This window comes from Halichoerus grypus, chromosome 3 (genome assembly GCF_964656455.1).
Source record: "Halichoerus grypus chromosome 3, mHalGry1.hap1.1, whole genome shotgun sequence".
In the NCBI taxonomy this organism is placed as follows: domain Eukaryota; kingdom Metazoa; phylum Chordata; class Mammalia; order Carnivora; family Phocidae; genus Halichoerus; species Halichoerus grypus.
In genome coordinates, this window is record NC_135714.1 from 104409366 (window position 1) to 104423585 (window position 14220).

The 14220-nt window shown below is 39.5% G+C and overlaps 1 pseudogene; it reads left to right on the top strand.

The window, feature by feature from the left end:
- The first annotated feature begins 240 nt into the window (after positions 1-240).
- On the top strand, positions 241-10269 carry LOC118521100 (large ribosomal subunit protein uL16m pseudogene; annotated as a pseudogene).
- The last annotated feature ends 3951 nt before the right edge of the window (positions 10270-14220 follow it).

Below are 14220 nucleotides of genomic sequence, written 5' to 3' on the forward strand. Positions count from 1 at the left end.
GCAAATAACTGTTGAATAACTACTATGTGCTAAGTTCTGTACTAGGCATGAGATATGCAAAGATGAATACATGCTCTTACAAACGGATAAGAAAATACGATAAGGACATGAACTAGAAATTCACAGAAGAAAATTCCAAATGGTCAATAAACGTTTAAATGTATGTGATTCACTAGCAATTAAAAATATGTAAGTTAAGAGTCTCTGTGGGGAGCCCAGGGCTGCCAGATGCAGGTGACCATGTGGCAGCTGCTGGCTTGAGCCAGGGGGCCACTCCTGTGAGCAACACTCTCAGATTCTTGGGCAGCCCCGCCCCCCCATTGTTGGACTACAGATGCTGCTCCCAGTGGTAACTTTTGAAGATGTTTCCATTCCTGAAAAGCCCAAGCTTAGATTTGTTGAAAGGGCACCATTTGTGCCAAAAGTGAGAAGAGAATCTAAAAACTTGAGTGACATATAGGGACCTCCTACTGAAGGAGAGGCAATTTTACAATCTTGGCACTTGGTGGTGGTTACCTCCATTGGGACCATTTTGAAATGATGCACCTGACAATGAACCACTCTATGGACCCCAAGAACATATTTGCCTTATGGAGAGTACCAGCCCCTTTCAAGCCCATCACTTTCAAGGGTATAAGACAACACATGGGTGGAGGCAAAAGTGCTTTTGGCTACAAGTGACTCCTGTGAAGTTTGGCCATCTCATAACAGAGATGGGTGGGCATTGTGAATTCAAAGACATACAAGGTTTCCTTGATCAGGTTGCCCACAAGTTGCCCTTCTCAGCAAAGGCTGTGTGCATGAGAATCTAGAGAAAATGTGGAAAGATCAAGAGGAATTAGGACAGAACAACCCAAACCCCTGGATTTTTGAGCATATAGCCACTGCCAAAGCTGGGGATATGGAAAGTTCTGAGCCCGTATGAATTGACCCAGAAGGGGAGGTCCTGGGGCACATTCTATATGACTGTCTTCTGGTTTGTCTCTCTTTTTTTCTCCCACTATGTTCATTTGTTTTGTTTCTTAAATTCCACATATGAGTGAAATCATGTGGTATTTGTCTTTCTCTGACTGACTTATTTCACTTAGCATAATACTCTCTAGCTCCATGTCATCGCAGATGACAAAATTTCACTCTTTTTATGGCTGAGTAATAGTCCATTGTATACATATACCACATCTTCTTAATCCATTCATCAGTCAATGGATATTTGGGCTCTTTCCATAATTTGGCTATGATTGATAATGCTCCTATAAACATCAGGGTGCGTGTATTCCTTCAAATCAGTATTTTTGTATCCTTTGGGTAAATACTTAGTAGTGCATTTGCTGGATCATAAGGTAATAATATTTTTAACTTTTTGAGGAACCTCCATACTGTTTTCCAGAGTGGCTGCACCAGCTTGCATTCCCACCAACAGTGTAAGAGGGTTCTCCTTTCTCCACATCCTCACCAACATCTTTTGTTTCCTGTATTGTTAACTTTAGCCATTCTGACTGGTGTGAGGTGATATTTCATTGTAGTTTTGATTTTTATTTCCCTGATGATGAGTGATGTTGAATATCTTTATATGTCCCAGAAAAAGAAGAGAGAGAAAAGGGGGCAGAAGGTTTATTTGAGGAAATTATAGCAGAAAACTTCCCTAATCTGGGGAAAGGAAACAGACATCCAAATACAGGAGGTACAGAGAACTCCCATCAAAATCAACAAAAGCAGGCCAACACCAATACATAGTATAGTTAAATTTGCAAAATATACTGATAAAGAAAAAGTCCTAAAAGCAGAAGACAAAAGAAGTCCCTAAGTTTTAAGGGAAGACCCGTAAGACTAACAGCATGTCTCTCCACAGAAACTTGGCAAGCCAGAAGACAGTGGCATCATATATTCAACACCCTGAATGGGGAAAATCCGCCAGGAATACACTAACCAGCAAGGCTGTCATTCAGCATAGAAGGAGAGATTAAGAGTTTCCCAAACAAAAACTAAAGATTTTCATGGCCACTAAACCAGCCCTGCAAGAAATATTAAAGGGGACTCTTTGAGTGGGAAGGAAAGACCAAAAGCCACAAAGACTAGAAAGGAACAGAGAAAATCTCCAGAAACAATGACAAAACAAGTAATAAAATGGTACTAAATACATATCTATTGATAATTACTCTGTATGTAAATGGACTAAATGCTCCAATTAAAAGACATAGGGTATCAGAATGGATTAAAAAAACAAGACCCATCTATATGCTCCCTACAAGAGACTCATTTTAGACCTAAGGACACCTGCAGATTGAAAGTGAGGAGATGGAGAAATATTTATCATACAAATAGACATCAAAAGAAAGCCAGAGTAGCCATACTTATATCAGACAAACTAGATTTTAAACCAAAAACTGTAACAAGAAAGGCATTATATCATAATAAATGGGTCTATCCAACAAGAGGATCTAACAATTGTAAAATATTTATGCCCCCAACTTGGGAGCACCCAAATATATAAAACAAAATCTTGATATTTTTAAGTGCATTATATTTACATTAAATGAAGTTTGAGGATTACCTCAGGAAAAAAAAATATATGTATGTAAGCTAAAATGAGAAGTCATTCTTTTCTTTTTTTACTCTGTTTAAAAACAATGGCTATATCCAATGTTAGAGAAAGTGTGGGTAACTTTCCTCTACTGTCGATGAAACACCACCTTTCTAGAGGAGTTTGGCAGTATGTATCAAAATAAAAATGTTTATCTTTAACCTGACAATTCCCATCTGGGAATTTAAGCAAAGGCAATAATAGAAAAAGGAGCTCAAAGATATGTATATAGATTTTCATTGGAGTATTTTTTATAATAATGGTCTCATATGAGCCTCATTCATAGTATTGTTAAATAATTTATGCAATAGCCTTTCAGTGGATTGCTGTGCAGTTGATTATGTATTCCTATGTTAAGAAAGCTATCCACAGGGCGCCTGGGTGGCTCAGTTGGTTGAGCGACTGCCTTCGGCTCAGGTCATGATCCTGGAGTCCCGGGATCGAGTCCCGCATTGGGCTCCTTGCTCGGCGGGGAGTCTGCTTCTCCCTCTGACCCTCCCCCCCTCATGCTCTCTCTCTCTCTCTCATTCTCTCTCTCTCAAATAAATAAATAAAAAATCTTTAAAAAAAAAAAGAAAGCTATCCACAATATTTCATCAAGTAAAAATAACAGAATGCTATATATAGGCTCATCCTATTTCTGTTTTTAAAAAAGTATACATACTTATGTGCATACTAAGAAATTAAGAAAGATCCTCCAAGATGAGAAACATGGACCAATCTTTCATTTCTTTTTTACACTTCTCTGTAGTTCCTTATTTTTTTTGCAATGAGCTTTAATTACTTTTATTATATGAAAAAAGCTATTAAAATATATATATCAAGCACTCTTCCCCCAGGGATATCACATTTGTATACACTGGCATATTTTTCCAAGCTGAAGTAAAAGTTATCTAATAATTCTAGAATTTGCAGAATTGGCAGAGCTAAGCTGTGAGTTCACCTCTCTTTTCAAAGCCAAAAGCCCAGTTCCAGGAAGAGAGCAGGGGATCCAGACAAGTCTTTCCTTCCTGTCCTCCAGTGAGCCAGCCACTCCAATCCTTTTCTCAGCATTTTCCTGCTTATGGTAAGTCAGATCCAGGTGATGTAATTTTCTTGAGCAGAGGAGGAACTAAAATTAATCAGAAGGTTCCCATGTTCCAAGCACTCTGTTGAATACTCATATATCCTCCACTGATGAGGTGAGTGTTAATAGACAAAATAAATGGTCTCAGATCGACAGGATCATGCTTCACATCTAGTCCCCTGATTCCAAAACGCATGCTATTTTCATGGGTTCCTCAATGTCTACTTCTGTGTATTTGTGTTTTCTCCAACATATAGATTCCTGCTTTAGTATGAAGTAGTTTGTGCCTAAGTGTTTGTACTTAATTGGGTCTTCCTTAGAAGAGGTCTACAGTGGGCACATTTCTCTCATGCCCTAGCTTTCTTTAACTGGCTAGAGATCTGCACACTCCACCCATCTACCCATCCATCCTTTCATCCATCCATCTATCCATCCTTACATATATCATCTCCATTTACCCATTCTTCCATCTAGTATTTGTTAAGAACAATATACTTTAGAGTTTAAAAGCATAGTCCATAGAACCAAACTGGCTGGGTCCAAATCATAGCTCTACCATTTACCAGGTATGAGACCATGGACAAATCACTTAAATACTCTGTGATTCCTTTTTCTGTAAATTGGGGATAATAACAGTATCTACCTCATAATATTGTGCACATTAAATGAATTAATTAATCTAAAGTACTTGGAGTAATGCATGGCATGTAATAAATGTATTTCCATCATGATTAATATCATGTGCCGGGCACTGGATACTAAAACTTCAAAATAGAACAAAATAGGGTTTCTGCCTTCAAGACTAGCTTATAGTCTAGAGGAAGGGACAGGCACACGTATGACCAAAAGCACGGAGTTCCGTGGGGGCAGCACTGGAGAGGGTGGGCGTTAAGGAGGCTTCCCGGGGAAGAGATTGTCTAATCTGAAGTCAGCCAGCTAAAGGTGGGAAAGGCAGGGAAGAAGGCCTGGAGGCAAGAATGTGTGGCAAGCTTGAGGCACGCAGGTGGTTCAGAACAACTGAGGGGCAGAGTGCCCGAAGGGTATGGGAGAGATGGAACTGGAGAGGGGAGGTCAGCTGGCTCTGGTTTCTTAAATTTAGTGGAACTCACTACACCTCTTCCCCTTCACTTGCATTTGAACCTTTTTGCCTATTATTGCCCTTAATTAATAACAACACATCAGACCTAAAAGATAAGGTTGGAGGTCATGGGTAAAAACTCTTCTTTCATCATGCTTTCAGCTTCTGCGGTAAAATGACTAAGTGTCTCAGCTACAACTGTGTCTGGAAACTTCACCATATTTAGAGTCTCAGACTGTGGAAGTGGGATTCACAGTGTCCCCAACTTTGGGGAAAAGTGACTACCCCAGCCATCTGGGTTTGGCAGGCTTTTTGGAACTAGCTGCCTCTCATCACAGAGATCAAGGACCCACACTCCTGCCTTCAGTGAAAATCTAGTGTGCCTGGCAGGCTGATCAGCTTAAGCAGGCAGATTTATTTTATAGCTCTTATATTGTCTTTCTCAACAATAATTGTGTTCCAAGGAAAGAACTTGAGGGCTGAAACTCCTAACTGACTAGGATTTTTATGACTGTCTTGACTATTCTCAAGTACTTCTCTCCCTCTATTATTTTTTTGCCTTTAAAGTATTAAGTATTAAAGTGTTTTTTTATTATTCAGTTTTAACTAATGCCTTATTCATCACAAAAATTATGTATTCTTAATTTTTGTCTTCAATTCATTTCATAGATTTTCTCTGTGAAATATGTGTCTCTTGTTCTATTTTGAGATTCTCTTTGAAAGTAACGTAAGGATGCTCACTGGACTGGTTGCCAGTTTCCAGAGAAGGTTCAAATCTTGCTACCTATATCTTCAAAAAGATTTCTGTAAGTCTGTCATAACACCTTCAGTGTTTCTCGGTTGGCTTCTGCTTGCTTTTTGTTTTTTGGTGTAACATCCTCCATAGGGTATTTTTGGCAACAGAGCTTGTCTGAATCAGTCTCCCTTTCATTTCTGAGGCAAACCAGTGATTCATCTTTGGTACAGGAAGACTTTCACAAACAGCTATATTGTTTTGTATCATTAGGGTTTGAGTTAGGGAGACAGATCAATGGGAACTGTCTCAGGGGCATTCAACTTTCCAGTTAGGTCTTCACTATTGCTCCTGTCAACAGTACCAAGAAGAGTGTGAGTGCAGGTGAAGGTCTCCTGGGCCTGATTTTGACACCACCCCTGCTCAGAAGGCTATGGGATGGGTGGAGGAAGAAAGGCTGAAAGTTGAAACCACAAGTGCATTAAAGAGTAATAAAATCATATGTGTCCTGTTGTGCTATCCTGAGGGCACAGGATCCCCCCTATATTATATTCCTGCCAAAAGTATTTAGTCTAATTATGAGGAAATAATCAGGTACATACAAATTGTGAGATATTTTGCAAAACAGCTAGCTTAGCATTTTCAAAAATGTTAGTGTAATGAAAAACAAAAGATTGGGGAATTATTCTAGATTAGCTTTAAAAATATGCCAGCCGCATTAGCATCACCTAGGAGTTTATTGGAAATGCAGAATCTCAGGGCCCACCCCAGAGTCAAAATCAGAATTTGGATTTTAATAAGATCCCCAGGTGATTTGTGTGCACAGTCAATTCTGAGAAGCCCTGATCTAATGTACAATTCATATTCAAATTTCCCCCAACTGACCCAGTCGTATCCCTTTTGGCCGTTCCCCAACTCACCCCACTCCAAATTTGAATCTAACAAATATCACAGTGCATTTAATTGTCAAATCTCGTTTTATCTTTTAATCTGGAACTGTGGCTTGCAAACTTTAGCATGCATCAGAATCACTTGGAGGGTTTGTTAAAACGCAGATTGCCAGATTGCCATCTTCTTTGCAAGGGAAACAAAAGCAAAAATAAACTATTGGAGCTACTCCAAAATAAAAAGCTGCTGCAAAGGAAACCATCAACAAAACAAAAGGGTAGCCTACTCAATGGGAGAAGATATTTACAAATGGTATGTCCAATAACAGGTTAATATCCAAAATATATAAAGAACTTATACAACTCAACACCAAAAAAATCTGTTTAAAAAATGGGCAGAGGATCTGAATAGATTTTTTTTCCAAAGAAGACATACAGATGGCCAACAGGCACATGAAAAGATGCTTAACATCACTAATCATCAGGGAAATGCAAATTCAAAACCACAAGGAGATATCACCTTACACCTTTTAGAATGGCTAAAATTAAAAAAAGATAAGAAATAACATGTGTTGACAAGGATATAGAGAAAAAGGAATACTCATACACTGTTGGCAAGAATGTAAATTGGTATAGCCACTGTGGAAAACAGTAGGGAGGTTCCTCAAAAGCTTAAAAATAGAAATACCATATGATCTAATAATTCCACTATTGGGTATTTACCCAAAGAACACAAAAAAATCTAATTTGAAAACATACGTGCACCCCTCTGTTTCTTGCAGCATTATTTACAGTAGCCAACATATGGAAGTAAACTGTGTCCATTGATAGATGAATGGTTAAAGAAGATGTGATATATATATATATATATATATATATATATATATATATATGCAATGGAATATTACACAACCATTAAAAAATGAGATCATGCCATTTGAGACAACATGGAAAGACCTAGAGGGTATTATGCTAAGTGAAATAAGTCAGACTGAGAAAGACAAATACCATATGACTTCACTCATTATTTGAAACAAACGAAAGCAACAACAACAAAACAAATGAATAAACAAGTAGAATCAGACCCATAAATACGGAGAAAAAACATGGTTGCTAGGGGGGAGAGGGTGGGACGTTGGGCAAAATGGGTGAAGGGGAGTGGGAGATATAAGCTTCCAGTTATGGAGTGAATAAGATGGGAATAAAAGGCATAGCATAAAGAATACAGTCAATGATATTGTAAAAACGTTGTATGGTGACAAATGATAGCTATACTTGTGGTGAACACAGCATAATGTATAAGCTTGTTAAATAACTATGTTGTATGCCTGAAACTAATGTAACATGTGTCAACAATACTCAAAAAATTTAAAAAAATTAAAAAAAAAACAAAAGACAAAAATAAACTTGGACTCTTTACAGGATTCCAGGTAGAGCAAAAGAAATTCTATAAAATTCAGTGTTTTTGTGGTGCATTTTAGTGGAAGTCTTTGCCTTATCATTTCACACTATGAAAAAATAGGCCTCTTCCCAAGTGCAGTATTTCAGGAACTGTTTATTGAGCACCTGAGGTAGGCACTGGATTCCAGGACAGAAAATAGAGACAAGATTGGTACCTCCCAGTGCAGAGGGTGCAGGGTGGGAAAATGTGGGAATAACTGGTCTACATCACAGCTCTGTGTGAATGGTTTAAAGAAAATAGTATATCAAAACAAAGCATATTTATGAAATTCTTTGATTATATTAACAATAAAAATAAAAAATTTAAGAAAAAAACCCCCCACAGATTCCACACCCCCTCCAACTCCTACATACACCATCTGAGAGTTCCTAGAGGTAAGGTCAGATGCTGCTGGCCCTGGGACCACACTGTGGGTAGCAAGAAATTAAACAATAGTATCAGTTCAATGTTAAATTTCTAAGTGTGATAATTATGTTTGTATAGTTAAAAGCCTTTGTTTTTGGAGATTCTTGCTGAAATATTTAGATATGTAGTATCATGATATCTACAAGTAACTCTCAAAAAATTCAATAAAATAAATAAAGAGCTATCTGGATGGATGGATCATGAATACATAGATGAATGGATGGATGGGTAAATAAATGGATAGATTGATAGAGCAAAATTAACAATCAGTGAACAAAGATGAACAGTGAACCTTAGTGAACAAAAGAAGTAGTGAGGTAACACAAACTGTGGGGGAGGAAAATTTTCTCTGCCCTTTTAGGTTTATCACCTGGGGCTTTGCATATTATATTAACAGAAAAAAAGGCATACAAATTTAATTTGATGTTAATTTTTATGGGACATCGTGGTTTTTCTGGAAAAGAAGTGAGGACTCAAAGAAGTAGATAGGCCCGAGAGCTTCTATACCGTTTTAAACAAAGAATGAGAAATTATGGAGATGTGGCATGACAAGGGAAAAAGTTTTGGGCTTCCAACAGTGGCAAACTGTGTGAAGATAAATACATGGAGGAAACTAATGAGACATCAGGGCTATCCCAGTCAGGTTTGTTTGTACAAGTCCATCTCGGGGATGAGGGATTTATGGCAGCCCATATTTCTCAGTACTTTCTGCCTTTAGTCAGATAAGGAAATACTTGGGGAGGCTTCTTTATGTATCTGTTGATTCTCAGATATTTTCAGTTCGAAATAATCCTTATGCCAAACGGGTAGCAGGGTTCAGAATACACTAACCCAAAATATGAAACCTTGGTATATTGATTATTTTAAGCTGGAGGGGTTTGAGCAATGGCAGGTGCAGGAAGGACTGTCTGACTTCCTCCATCTCCCCTGAATCAGGTCTTAAGTCCCTGTGAGAGGTGTCCTCCTTATAACTGGAGGAAAGGAGTGTCCTTATCTCCAAAGATAGAGGGACACTGAGAGCAATCTAAACCAAGAGGCCTTGCTAAGTTTCCCCCAGTTTACTACCTTAGTTCATACCATTCTGTCCTATCATATTTTCCTATGACTCTCCACACTTCATCAAACCTAGTAAACCACTTCTTTTGATCTCATTTCCTCACACAAAACTTATATTATATAATTTGTGTGCTTTTCTGTTAATCTGTCTTTTATTAATCTAATTTATAGGCTCCCAGCCAGTGAACCTAAGGAAGGTGGAAGAAATCAATTTTTTTTTCCTTTCCTATGGTGGCATATTTTGGAATGGCATAATCTGATCTCCTTCAAAACAAAAGATGGCCACATAGAGATTATAGCTTTTATTGTCCCTATTAACAGTATACCAGTGTGGAGTGTGGTAAGAGCAGTCTTTGGGCAGGTCTGATCTGCACCAAGAAGGCTGCTGGATGAGTGAAATACAGTGTGTGGCTTAATAACTGGCCTTTATTGTTTCAACCTGAAAAGCTGAATGATTTTGATAGATAAACACTCATAAATAACTTGGTGCCCTAAGGACCAAAAGGAGTTGTGACCATGTTGAACTGATTTATTTCATTAATATTATTTAAGTCTCCAGTCAGTCAACCAACATCTTTTACTATTCCTAAGGGATGTCAGGGATATTTGACCCTTGCCATCTGGGTCCGCCCAGCAGTCATCCCCGGGGGCTTGCAGCAGGAAAGACTTCAGTCTCTGGGAGGGGTGGTTCAAAGCCCCCTGGTCGAGGTGAGGAAGAAATGCAGATTCTGCTTCAGGTAATGTGAAATTAAAGATCTGTGGCCAGGGAAGGTCACTCAGGCCCTTTGGGATTCTGTTTTCTTATCTGTAGCCTCACCACTGGACTGGAGCAGGGATTTTCAGACTGTGCTTTGTGGAACCTTCAGAGCTTCCTTGAAGAGAACTCAGGGACTGCTGGAAGGAGTGAGGAACATGCTTCTGACAGGGCCAGGAGGCAGTCCCTCGCTGCCCCAACCACACCTGTGAACCATCCACCCGTGCACAGCAAACGACACTCCTAATGGGCATTCTAGGTTATCTGATGCTGAGTGGGACACTGACAGGAGGAATGGGATGGCAGGGTGGAGACAGAATACAAAGGAAAGAAGAGTCCTCTTCGGGGACTGGGAAGCACAGCAGAAAGCCTCATTCTTGCCAGCATTTGTTGAGTTCACCTGAGTTAGGCCAGATGGGCTACGTAAGGACTGAGGAGGATATGAAAACAGCACAAGGTCCAACGTGGCCACCCAAGGCTTCTTAGAGGAGATATTTTTCAGTTAGGTCCCAAAAAGGAACCCTGATTCTGAAGCTGGCATATGTCCTGCCTTTACCCTCCATGGCAATGTGAGAGGACTCATCATGCTGTCATTGTAAATGGCTTGCAAAGCTCTGTGCTTTAGTAAGAAATGCCAAGTACCCCCTAGCGTGAGGCAAAATTTGCCATAAATTGTAAACAAAGAACAGGTCACCTTCGTTGGATCATTAATTGTTGCTTATGTTTAGGTATAATTTTAAGCAAACAATTTTGCTAGTGAGCTGTAGTGTTTACACTGACCATTATTCAGAAGCTCTCTTAAGAGCACCTCTTGCCACAGTGGACTGTCCCACCAGCCAGGCCCAGCTCTGCAGGCTGCTTCCTGTTACAGGAGGAAATGGCAGTGCTAGCTAACGTTTCTTGTGTTTAGCATCTGCCCTTGCCAAAAACACTCATCCACAGTTACTGGCTGCTTATTAGTCACCAAGACATAAATTTTAGACTACTCCTTTGAAAAATGTAAATAGTATCATATTTGCTATTGTTTCAGGTTTAGTCCAGTAGTTAGTCCTGGTTTACTACTTACTCATCCAGTCATTACACCAGGCACTAGAAAATAAACCTTTAACATGTTGGAGCCCCATAGTCTCAAATGTTGCAATAGGTAAGAGCTTGATATATTTCCTTAAAAACATGCATACACACACATACACAGAGAGAGAGAGAGAGAAAGAGAGAGATAAGCCTCATATTAAAGATTTCTTCTGGATTTGCATTTACCCTTACTACAGCCACTGCTGCTTCTGGTTACACTGACCAGTTCGTGGTCTTGCATAAGGAACTGAGCCTTTCTGAGTCTTAATTTCTCTTTTGTAAAATGAGAGGGTTGCAGGCTCCTGAATGGCCATCCTATCTTTTTCCTGATTCCATGCTGTGTCCTTGCTCAGAAGCTCATACCCACCCTCTAGACCATTTTTGCCCCTCAAGAGACATTTGGCAATGTCTGGAGAGATTTCAGGTTGTCACAACTTGGGGTGGGGGTGTGAATGGCATCTAAGGGATAGAGGCCAGGAATACTACTAAATGTCCTATAATGCACAAGGCAAGGCCTCACAACAAATGATTATCTGGCCTAAAATGTCCATAGTGTCAGGTTCAGAAACCCTCTTCTAGATTGGGGAATTTCTGCAAGTCCTTTAGCCTGCAAGGTAAATGACACTCCCCACAGGACACCTTATCTAGTGCCCTAAATTGAACATAAAGCTTTCCAGCCTTCTCTCTCTTCTATCCCCATATAGCTATAATTGTTCTTTGCCCATTTTTCTCTTCAGGAGCTAAGGTGATGTTTCTCATTTAGTGTATTTATGTCTCTCTCGAGCTTAGCACGTGATAGGGTTGAACAAAGAAATGGATGGACAGATGGATGATTAGTTAGCTAGGGCTGTCATAACAAAGTACCACAGACTGGGTGGCTTAAACAACAGAAATTTATTTTCTCACAGTTCTGGAGGCTGGAAGTCCAACATCAAGGTGTCGGCAGGTTTGGTTTCTTCTGGAGCTTCTCTCCTTGGCTTGCAGATGGTCATCTCATTGTGTCCTCCCCTGGCCTTTGCTCTGTGTATATGCAGAAGAATCTCCTCTTATTAGGACACCAATCAGTGGATTAGGGCCCCCCTCATTTTTAACTTATCACCTCTTTGAATGTAATCCCCTCTTTCAAGGCTCTGTCTCCAAATACAGTCACATTCTGAGCTAATTGGACTGAGGTAGTTAGGACTTCAACATACGAATTTTGGGAGGGACATAATTCAGACCGTAACAGATAGGTTTTTATTATCTGTTACATTCTGAGGTTCAACTCCATAGGAACGTGTCAGTTGAGGAAGAAAAATTCTGATCCCTTCCCAATTCTGACTTCTCTTTAACAATCTCCCCACCTTCTGCCTCCAAAGCACTGACTGTTGTGAGATCAGAAAATGAAAATCACCTGGTGTAACCTTGGAGCTAACACCCTTACACAGGTGACCAAAGGCAGATATCAGTGCCTGGTTGGATCCTGCCTCCCGCACCAACAAGTCCTTCCTTTTAGCTGACATTATAGATAACTTGAGAAACCCAATTGTCATCTAGTTTTTACTCACAACTCCGACCCTAGTACCATGTGTGCCACCAACTCTCCAAAGCTAATGACAGGCTAATGGGAAAACGGGACTCAGATTTCCTCTGTCAACCTTGTCATCCCCCTCTCACCCATCCCAGAATCCATACCTGCATTAAACTTGTAGATTCTACTTCTTTACTACCACTTAAAGATTTCTGTTTCCCTATAGTCCTCTCTCTCCATCTTGGCTGGGACCCTCACTCTTTCTTGTTTGGTGCCACTTTAGAGCCCAACTTCCCTGACCCTGGATGAGTCCGTTCACACCCACCCCCTACTCTGCTCTTAGTTTGATCTTGCCAACAAAAAATGCCTCAGCAGCTTCCCGTACTTTCAGGATGAACTTCAAACTTCTTAATCCCCAAACCCTTTCCAATTTGGCCCCTACTTCCTTTTCCAGCCTTCTCTCTCTTCTAGCTCCTCCACCTAAAGGCACTGTGCCTTGTCACACTTCTGTGCCTTTCCACATGTCACACTTCTGTGCCTTTCCACATGTCACACTTAGCTCCAATTATAGCTTTTATTTATTCCGGGAAGTTTGAATACAGTGAAATGCACAGATCTTAAATGTCTAATTCAAGGAGTTTTAATAAATTTATATACATTCATGTAATCGCTACCCCAGTTGAGACAGAAAATTCCCTCTTGCTCCCTCCCAATCCACCTCTGCCCCACTCCCCACCGCCACATAGGCAACCATTCCTCTAATTTCTGTCACCACAGATTAGATTTTGCCTGTTCTTAAACTTTATATAAATGGAATCATATGGCATATACTCTTTTGTCCATATATAGATATAGATATAGATATAGATATAGATACAGATCAGTCTATTTCTGGACTCTAGTCTATTCCTTTATCTATCTTTACACCAATACCGTACTCTCTTAATTGTTATAACTATATGTAGGTCTTGAATTCAGATTATTCAGACCTTCAGCTTTGTTCCTTAAGACTATTTTGGCTAATCTAGGTATTTTGCATTTCTATATAAATTTTAGAATCAGCTTGCTAACTTCTACCAAAAAAAATGTCTGTTGGGATTGTAAATGTGATTTACACTGAATTTATAGAATTTTGAATTGCACTGAATTTATAGAATTTTGAATTGAATTGAATTTTGGGGAAAATTGACTCAGCAATATTCAGTCTTCCAATCCATGAACATAATATACTTCTCCATTTATTGAGATCTTTTCAAATTTCTCTCAGCAATGTTTTGTAGCTTTTATTTATTTTTTTAAATTTATTTATTTGTCAGAGAGCGAGAGAGAGCACAAGCAGGGAGAGTGGCAGACAGAGGGAGACTGAGCAAGGAGCCCGATGTGGGACTTGATCCCAAGACCCTGGGATCATGACCTGAACTGAGGGCAGACACCGAACCGACTGAGCCACCCAGGCGTGCCTGTTTTGTAGCTTTTAGAGGTTTTGCTTGTCTTTTGTGAAATAAATGCTAAGCATTTTCTAATTTTGATTCTATTTTAATGAGATTAAAAATTTTTCATATATGTTTTTGCTGTTGGTATATATAGAATTGATTTTGTATATTGGCCTTATAT